Source organism: Phalacrocorax aristotelis, chromosome 11 (assembly GCF_949628215.1).
Source record: "Phalacrocorax aristotelis chromosome 11, bGulAri2.1, whole genome shotgun sequence".
NCBI lineage: Eukaryota > Metazoa > Chordata > Aves > Suliformes > Phalacrocoracidae > Phalacrocorax > Phalacrocorax aristotelis.
The window spans coordinates 2,290,564-2,299,929 of record NC_134286.1 but is presented as its reverse complement, the minus strand read 5'-3'; the positions used below and the strand labels follow the sequence as shown (position 1 = coordinate 2,299,929).

The following is a 9,366-nucleotide window of genomic DNA, read 5'->3' as shown; positions in this document are numbered from 1 at the left end:
CTCCAGTTCCATAGGCTTGAAATCCTGAGCCTGCTTTTAAAGCCCAGCCTCCCGCCTAACGTGTCTCGCTCGCATTGTGTTTGTCTCTCCTTTTCCTCTGCTCTTCTTGGCCGTTCCCACAGGCAGCCAAGGCCAGTAAACAACTCATTGTGAAGCTGGAACTAATGTTATTCCTTGGGCTGGTGGCTGATGCAGTGGTCTCTGACTCGCTTCTGCAGCACGCCCAGCTGCCACAGGCTTTTATCCAGTCGATGCAAATAACTTCCTGAATATCTCATGTAACAGCCTAACTCCAGTCTGCAAAGCCTCATCCTCTGAGGGCTCACGGTTTAATAAAACATACACAAACCCGAGCGTGGATTGGGACTGAAAATGGTGAAGGTGCAGATGTTTCCTGCTCCTGGCGGTCAAAGGTCCATTTTCCCTTTTTTAGTGGGTAAAGGTGACAGACAGTCTAGGTAAGTTGCGAAGGGGTGGCCAAAGACATCGGCCATCGCCGTCACTCGGGTACGAACGTGGGGTTGAGAATGGGGGTTGGCAGAAGGCGCAAGATGCAAAACCCACCAGGATCGCCAGTAAACTCGCACACAGAAACCAGCTTTGCCCCTCCGTGGCTTGTGGGCATTTTCAGGCAGGCTGCATGGAAATCCTGACCGCTGGGTATAATGCAACTGCTTTTCACACCCCTCGGGCCCATTCTTATGCGAGTGCTCTCAGCGGGGACCCATTAAACAACACGTCTGCATTTGAAATCGCCTTTTTTAGGGAAAGAAGTGTGGTTTGGATGGTTTGAAGCTGGATGCACTGATACAGATTAGAACCAGCACGCTGAAACCCTTTGCAGATTAACATTTTGTGTCGCAGCCTTCAAAACTACCAGGCGCTGGGCAAGCCCGTTAGAAAGGAGACTTATTGCTCCTTGAAGATTAAATACAGCATAAACCTTAAAAGAAAACAAAATGTCTGTACTTCCTACAGTGTTTAGCCAGAACGTGGCAATTGTGCCAGCTTTGGTGCTGTTGGAGTTTAAGCAGGCAGCTGTACCTATCTGGGATGTTTGCTTTCTCTCCAGAGTTATTGCTTTAATTAAATACTCCTAACAAAAGTCTTCAGCTGTTGTGAACTCCGAGGGCTCTCAGGAACTCCTTATAATGTTACCTCTAACCTAACAGGAGACTGGGGATGGTATTTTTGCCTTTTATGGAGTCCATCCTTCCAAACCGTCGTAGTGGGTCCAACTTCATCTCCATCCATGGTTGCCGCTGAATTCAAAAGCATCTCTAGTGAGCAGGTTAGTCAGTCACCTGTTACTTTGGGGCTTTTTCTTTAAAAAGGAGCATCTTTTTCTGCTGGCTGTAGCCAAAACTAGAAGCTGGAGAAGTAGAACCTCTATTGTGATCCATGATGCTACTCTCCAGCCTCTAGAGAACATTAAAAAAGAATCCCAAAATTTTCCCTTATGAAACACAGAAAGGTTTTGGTATTAACAAGAGAGAAAATGTCCCCGGAACAATATATTCCTGCTCCCCTCCAAGACACATCTCACAAAGCATTACGTATATGCCTTTACCTTCTCCACACCAGTCTAAATAGGCCAAATGCTGTGCTATCAATGTACTCTATAATTTTTTAAATAAATAAAGTACAAACATTTCCAACAAAGTGCCCTTAACAGAGGTTTATTTGCCAAACATGAAAAGGGGAGGTGGCTGCCTCTCTTCTTGGTTACAGTTACAGGCAAGTGTTTTCTTTAAAATGGAAAAACAATGAATAGACTCCTCAGCTCTTCATCTCTCCTCTCGGCACAACTCGTTTGCTGTCCCCACCCTGATCCCATGGTGTTCATCTTAGGCTTGGAACAGGGTGGGATTTAGTGAGCTCTCCTTCTTAAAACATTGGCAGTACATCAATAATCTCTAGTTATTTTGGAAAACAAGGGAAACCGGGCTGTTATCTTATTGGAAACCATGGCTGCTGAGAAGGCACAGCATGGTTAAGCAGAAGTTTTACCCCCTGTTTGCAGTACTCAGATTTTCTGCTTGTGCATAGAAACCCTACTGATATGATACTTCTCTTATGGTTTTGGTCGTCTGCGGTGTCAGTGGTCTCGTGGCTCTTAGACCGGCATATGAAATTTCCCCTGATTTCAATCAGGCAGCAATAGCTGAATTTAAGAAAAAATTTTACCCAGAAGACTAGCACATTGCATTTCCGGATGATTAACGCTTAATTCTTCTGCTGTCAAACACACTGACTATTTTCAGTCAATCGATGCTTCATTGTGCCAAGGTTCCTACTTCAGGGCACTTAGGAGCACTCAAAAGGAGGCAAAGAGCAGAAACCAAATCAAAATTGTGCTTTAAAGGCCACTAGAATATATATGACAGAGGCATTAGCTTTTCCCTTTCCCCCGTCTATTCATTGGCAAGGCTCGTTTCCTTCCTTTGCTTTCCTGCAACAGCAGCCTTAATTTGTCATTTGGTGGCAAAACATTGCACGGCTTTAGTTCGCCCTGGTGCGGCAGCGCGTATGGGATGCTCTGAGGCCCCGTGGAGCCCTCCCTCCATAGGGGAGAGCCTGTGAACAAGCTGCTGAGAAGCTGCAGTGGCCAACCAGGACCATCCAGGAGTGGCGTCACGGCACCAGAGCCGTTTAGGGACCCTGCCTGGGGAAGTGGGTAACCCATGTTGCCAAAACACCTCCTCTTTGAGCTTACAAACTGGGTTGTGTTTAGGCACTTTGGCTGCCTGCAATGCGTCCGTATGATGTCCTGCATGATTCGCCCATGCCGTGGGGTGCACAGCTTCCTAAGGCCTCTCGCTTTTAAGGCGCCGGCTTTAGGACTAGAGCTCCCACGTTAACAGCAGCTCCGGTGGAGGGTTAATGTTGGGGCGACCTCAAAGAAAACATTTGGAGGATTAAGCCAACAGGTTCAATTCTGTTACAATGGGATATTCCGTTTAGATGTTCCCAGGAAAGCTGAAGGAAAATTTAGTAATACTGGTATTTTCCTGGGAAGAAAGAAAAAAAAAAAGTGTGACTTTACAAAAACCACAGTCTCTGCTGGAAAAGATTTTGAGGGAAAATTCCTGAGCAGATGTAGCAGAACCCATCAGGAGCTCGCTAATGCTGCAGTGTTTACTAATGCTTAATGGTTTGTCAGTGCTTCCATTTGAAATTCTTTTTGAAGGGTTTTATAACAAAGCCATAAAAAAATCACTTTGGAATCAAATGGAAATGCAAAGCCTCATCCTGTTTGGTTTTTGAAAAAATCTGCATTTAGAAGGGCCTTTTTTAATAATTCTAAATGCTGCAGAAAGATGATTTAAAAAAAAGAAAGGCAAGTGCCCATTTGAATCCGTATCCTTGTAATTTTAAGAAGGCTTCATTTGAAAACCCTGGGTTGTTTATTTACCAGCACTTAAAGTTCCATTGCTTTCCAATCCAAGAGGACATTTTGCTAATAAATGACAGGATATTTGTTCTTCAAATGTTTATTCAAATCAAAGATTTTTGGGGGCGAGGGAAAATGTTGCTCATGCCAGCAGAGTGACTGAGTGTCCAGAAAGTCCCCGCTGCTCTCAGCCTTGACAGTTTTCTAGCGAGCACCGCCTGCTAGAACACGCATACGCGCCACCCGGCTGAGGATCGGATTAACCGATTAACCTGTGATTTGTTTCTCGGATTTTTAGACCCATCCAGTAGCAACTGTCTGCATTTTCATGAGTGCTGAGGGCCTGCCTTTATTAAGTGCGCTCAACTCGAAGCAAAGGCATTAGATTATGAGCTGCTGAAATGTATTTCATGGTGTAAAAAGTAAGACAAAGGTTCGTACTGTTTGCTAGGTCAGGCAAATAGAAACTGTTTGCTAGGTCAGGCAAATAGAAACCTCTGGTGGCACCAAGTACCTGAACCTCAGTATCCCTCCAAACCATGCATTTTTTTCCCTAAACCTCTGCTTTTCTTTGCTACGTAGCCTCATCAATAAACTAGAATAATGTCAGTCTTTTGGACACTGTCCTCTCCGTGCCTCGAGGCACGCCTCTCCCTTTGCTTTCCATGTTTTGCAGTAATTTAACCGGGCTCTTCCAAGCGTGTCTCAGTAGTTTCAGAGGCTTTGATTTTTTTCTTGTCAACAGAGAAGGGATTCATTTTACAGACTCCCCACTCATTAGTCATCTTCCCCATAATATGGAGCAATTTCTAATTTCGCATGACCAAATCTAGCCCATAATGTCTCTCTTCAGAAACTGCATCCAGGAGTTACTTCAGGCAAGAAAGAAATACCTGATTATTCTTTCCTCCAGAAGGAGTTCAGAAACTCGCTCTGTCCTAATTTGGTGTGGGACCTGGGGTCCTTGATTCTTTTTACCCCGTTCAAAGGGCCTGTTTTTCAGTCCCGGCATGCTTCAGAGTCCCCGCTTTAATAAACAGGCAGTAACGTATACCATTGTTTTGACAGGAGGCACCAGTTATGCCGAAATCTTATCCCCTGGAAAATGGAGCAGGTGTTTTCCAGCGAAGCTGCTGGGCTGCCTGTGCAAGCCACCGCCAGCGCCAGCTGAAGAGGAGCCTGATCTCAGAGCTAAGCGGTGTTGCTCCTGTCGTGGTGCAGGACGATGTTTGAACGTGTCCAAGGGGAAGCTGAAAAGGCTGCCTTTATCTTCCCATGGTGGGAGGCAGAGCAGGTTTTAACGAAAAGCAGGTGGAATAGAGTTGGTTTATTCTTTTTCTGAATCCCAGTGGTAGCCAACCAATGGCTCCCTTTCCGGGCATGGTGGAGACTGGTGTTTTCAGCAGGGATGGCCCTGTTTGACTGGTGTGGCTGGACCTGCAGTGGCTGTCGGCATCAGCAGGGGGTACCGTACCCGTATCTCATGCAGCACGGCTTCCCTGGGCTGAGGCTGTGGGGCGGCTGTAGTCAGACTATAACACAGCACCAGTAAGCGCTGGCGTTTTAATGGAAGAAACCGAGTTTCACTAAATAAACTGGGAAGGATGAAGAGCTACGATGTCAGGAAGAGCCGCTGCAGAGCAGTTAACGAAGCAAGCCGAGACCAATAGCCAGCGCTGGCTGACTTCCCCATGCAGTAGCAGGGACAGCATCTCGGAGCACGGCAGCCGAGGGATTATTAAGTTTCAACAAAACAAACCCAAAGGACATGAGAAGCCGGTGAATATAGCCTGTGTTCTGATGGCCAAAAATCAGAGTTTGAAAGAAGCCTGGTGCACCTGAAACAATTGAAGGCGCAACCAGGCAAGAGCCTGCAATTCTGCTGTGCATGAATAGAAGGAAGAAGCAGCTGAATATCAGGAAACGTTTTCTAACAATGTGGACTATTAGGCTTCGGTGGAGACTCCCGAGGGAAGTGGTAAAAGCCCACATGGGCTGAATAATAGAAAACTAGACAAAACCATAGAGTTACATGTGCTGGAAAGAAATCCTTCAGCAGGGTGATTCACAATTCACAATGCCTAGTGAACATAACGTTGCTATTCTTAATAACATCCTTAAGATGCATTTTTTGATACACAGATTTAGAAGAGTTCTTGCAAACAAGGAGGCTGCAAGCTTTCCGTGCAGGTCCTCTCCCTGCGAGGTGGGCGGTAGAGAAGGGGGAGAGGGGACACGCTGCCCATCACAGCCCCGCGTTGCCTCGGCCATCCCTTGCCCTAGGAGGAAGCCCGTTTTCTGCATTTTCATAAGAAATCTGAATTAGCCCAGGTCCCGCTCCCTCTAGAGGGCAGCTGCTACCCTTAGAACCGCATGGGAGAGTGATCTCCCCACCAGCGTGTCCTGGTTCCCACTTTGCGTGCAGTGAGTTTTCGGGGCTTGCAGGATCTGGGCTGTGCCGCAGACCGCAGGGTGATGCCGGATGATTCACAGCTCCGTCGGGCTCGCCCCTCCTTCGGCGCCAGCCTCCATGGCTGTATCACCGGTACAGAATGGAAACAGAGCTAAATTAGTAAAATTCATCCCACTCTGTCTTCACCGTCCTGGGATCCTCTTGTGGTATCGCAACATAGGAAAGCATAGCTGTTATCAGAGGATTTATTGAAAGAAATATGCTAGAATGGAAGAAAAATGAAATATTTCTAATTTTCATTAGCATCCAAGACATTGCAGTACCTAGGAGTTGGTATAGTCTGCGGTTCCCCCGCAGCTTCTCAGTGAATAACCCTTTTTGTACTCAGCCCTGGTGAGGCCGTGCCTCAAATGCTGGGCTCAGGTTTGGGCCCCTCGGGACAAGAAGGGCCTTGAGGGGCTGGAGCGTGTCCAGAGAAGGGCAGCGGGGCTGGGGCAGGGTCTGGAGCACAAGTGTGCTGGGGGGCGGCTGAGGGGGCTGGGGGGGGTTAGCCTGGAGAAGAGGGGGCTGAGGGGAGCCCTCATTGCTCTCTGCAGCTGCCTGAGAGGGGCTGGAGTGAGGGGGGGGCTGGTCTCTGCTCCCAGGTCACCAGTGACAGGACGAGAGGAGCCTCAAGCTGCGTCAGGGGAGGTTTAGGTTGGAGATTAGAGAAAATGTCTTCACTGAAGGAGCGGTCAGGCCCTGGCACAGGCTGCCCAGAGAGGTGGGGGAGTCACCGTCCCTGGGGGGGTTCAAAAATGTGCAGACGTGGCACTTGGGGCCATGGTTTAGGAGGCCTGGGGGTGCTGGGTTGGGCATTGGACTTGATCCTTGAGGCCTTTTCCAACCTTAATGATTCTATGATTCTATTACCCTTTTGGGTACCTTAACCCAAAAGAAGCCTATGTTGAGCATCGCTCGTGCCCAGCTCTGCAGTGAGGTGTGTGTCACTGCGCAGGGCTGTGCAGCACGCTGAGGTCCAAACCTTCACGCTGTAGTTCCCTCCTAGGGACTGTGTTAGTAAAGCATATTAATGAAGTTAATCTTGCCAAGCCGGGCACTCTTCTGTTGCACAAACTTACAGTCAGGCAGTGTTACGCAAATCAAAGTGGTATTATTCGTGTTGCACCAACACTTAACTCCTGCTCTCTACCAGCCCATTGTTGATGGTACTTTGGCATCGCGTCAATCTGATTGCAATTAAGCTTTTTACAAAGCATCGTTCAAGGCTCTCTGTTCTGGTTTTGATTGTTCGTGCTCTGAGAGGTTCTCCACAATGGATGTTCCGGGGAATATGCTACCAGCTGTGTTGCTAATGCCCTTGTCTGATAGTTTTGATAATTTTTTGTGACTCATGGAGGCTATTTTGGTACTTATTTGTTTTTCCTGATTGAAAAGTGGTTTCTGAGGAGAGAAAAGTACCTATTTAATGCCCTAGGGTTATGCATGTTTTTTTCCCTGAGGCCTTTTTCTATCTACAAAAAACTTTCATAAGGTTTCTTCAACCAGAGACTCAAAAAAAATGCCTGTGTTCCTAACAGGAGCAGGATGCTGTGTGTAGAAGAGCAGTAAAGAGGAAAGATTCTGATACAGATATCAAGGCCTAAGTGTGTTGCCAATACATAAATGTAAAAATAAAATGGAGCCTGCATTTCATTTTGGATATAGACTGTATTTCCAGCTGAAACCTGCTGCCTTGGCTCAGCAGAGTCTGCAATAAAGCAGTTATGGCATCGTACTGAGCAGAGCAAACAGTCTCTCTCAGCTCGTGAGCGAGTGTCGGGAGGCAGCAGCAACCAACCAGTGACTGTCTTATCTGGGGAAGGTCTGTACCTTGGGACCCCCCCGCCTCACAAAGAGGCAGCCGGTTTCTTAGGTTTAAACTTGGCATGCTTATTTTCCATTACATTCTTTCATCCTCCTCTGTCCCAGGACATTATTTTGACATTTGAGGGGTGTGTGTGGTTTTTTCTGCAAATGAGCTTAATGTGCAGGGATTAGGCTGGCCAAGTCTCCATTTTACATAAGCTTACCGAGGATACATAAACTTTCTGTCTGCGGTGCTCTGCGATTCTGACATCCTTCCCTGCTTGCAGTCCACCTAATCCAGAAACAGTAGGAAAAAGAGATTTCTTTAACATTTGACTGACCTAGCGCAAGAATTGCCTATTCCAGGCTCTCTCCAGTGTTTCTTGTTTCTCTCCGCTTTGCCCTGGACCATTATATTTCACTCCATAAGTCTATGAACTCTATTTGCATCTGTGCTAAAGCAACGTAAAATAAATATCAGGTATGAAAATGTAAGTATTGGCCAGTTTCATTTTATTTTAAACTAAACACAACTTACAGTAATTTAGTGCAAGTTGAGTATATCAAGGTTTCCTTGATGTAAGAGAAGACCCCTCCTCCATTTGATTGAAAAGCCTCCTGTACGGAGGGACAGGACCCAGCTCCCGTCTGAGGGCACGTGTTTCTCCTTGGTAGCCTCCAATGAAACATTTCCTTGCAGATGGCCCCAAAATGCCTCCAAAGCACCCATCAGGGAGCTCCCACAAACCCCTCCCGGCGCTCCAGGACCTGACCTTCTTCCTACCGACGCTCCTCTTCTCAGGATCACATAGCCTCCGACAGACACTCGGCATCCACTGGAACTAACAAATTAATCCCAAAGCTTCTAGTTTACAATGCAAAATTCACGCCCAGACCAACGCTGAAGAAACGTGGCTGAGGAAGGTGTTCTGCGCGCTGCACGTCACCAGGTGTCATCTAGAAAGTGAATTCAACCAGTTTCTCATGGGGTCACCTGGAGAGAAGTTATTAACGGGCCAAGCACTGCTCACACTCCCCAGTGACAGCTTCCACCAGCAAGGAGGCAACAGCGAATAGCTGATCACGTATCCCCGTGGTGTGTTGGTCGAGGCTTAGCTTAGCTGTCACTGATACAGGACAAGCTGTGCAGCTTGTGAGGTTCAGAAATATGGATGAATCCAAACAACAGAGTTTTGAACTGAATTCTCCTGCGGAGGTGGGGAGCTCAGGGCACACATCTTGTCCCGAGCCGCCTTGAAAACAGCATTACCAGTGCTATGGCTTAAAATACAGAGGGGTGCCGTTAGCAGATAACAGCAGATGGTCTCTGTTCGCTTCCTTGGAGTGCCCAAGCAGGGCTGCCGAGAGGCTCGGGGTGCGACACCTGGGCACCGCTCGGCTGCTGCCAACAGGTTGCGGTACCGAGAACGCAGATGTCACGTCCTAGCCCCTGCCACGCTCTGAGGTCTGAGGGTACAGCGACAGCAGTGCCTCGGGATGCCTGTCGTGGTGAATATTTCAATTTCTGGAACAAGGCTGCCATGGGCACTTCAGCACAAGTGGAGAATTTGTTCCAATAATAATGACTTTCTGAGATGCATTTACAGCTCTCAGCTGCTCATCACGTGGAAAGAGCCGGTGCCCAAGTCACACAGTGACTGAGACCCAGCGGTCCTTTCAGAGGAGGTGGGTGTTTCTGCAGCACCATCAG

The 9,366-nt window shown here is 47.6% G+C and overlaps 2 long non-coding RNA genes across 3 annotated transcripts in view; both read left to right on the top strand.

Moving 5' to 3' along the window:
* Positions 1 to 9,366, top strand: part of LOC142063178 (uncharacterized) — a 95,989-nt gene that overhangs the window by 37,684 nt on the left and 48,939 nt on the right. The gene's annotated exons all lie outside the window — the stretch shown is intronic.
* Positions 320 to 8,150, top strand: LOC142063172 (uncharacterized). Of its 2 annotated transcripts, XR_012662666.1 has the most exons (3): positions 320 to 458; positions 1,173 to 1,291; positions 4,463 to 8,150. It is a non-coding gene; the product is annotated as an uncharacterized LOC142063172 (long non-coding RNA). The 2 variants fall into 2 exon arrangements; XR_012662665.1 differs by having other exon boundaries at positions 320 to 1,291.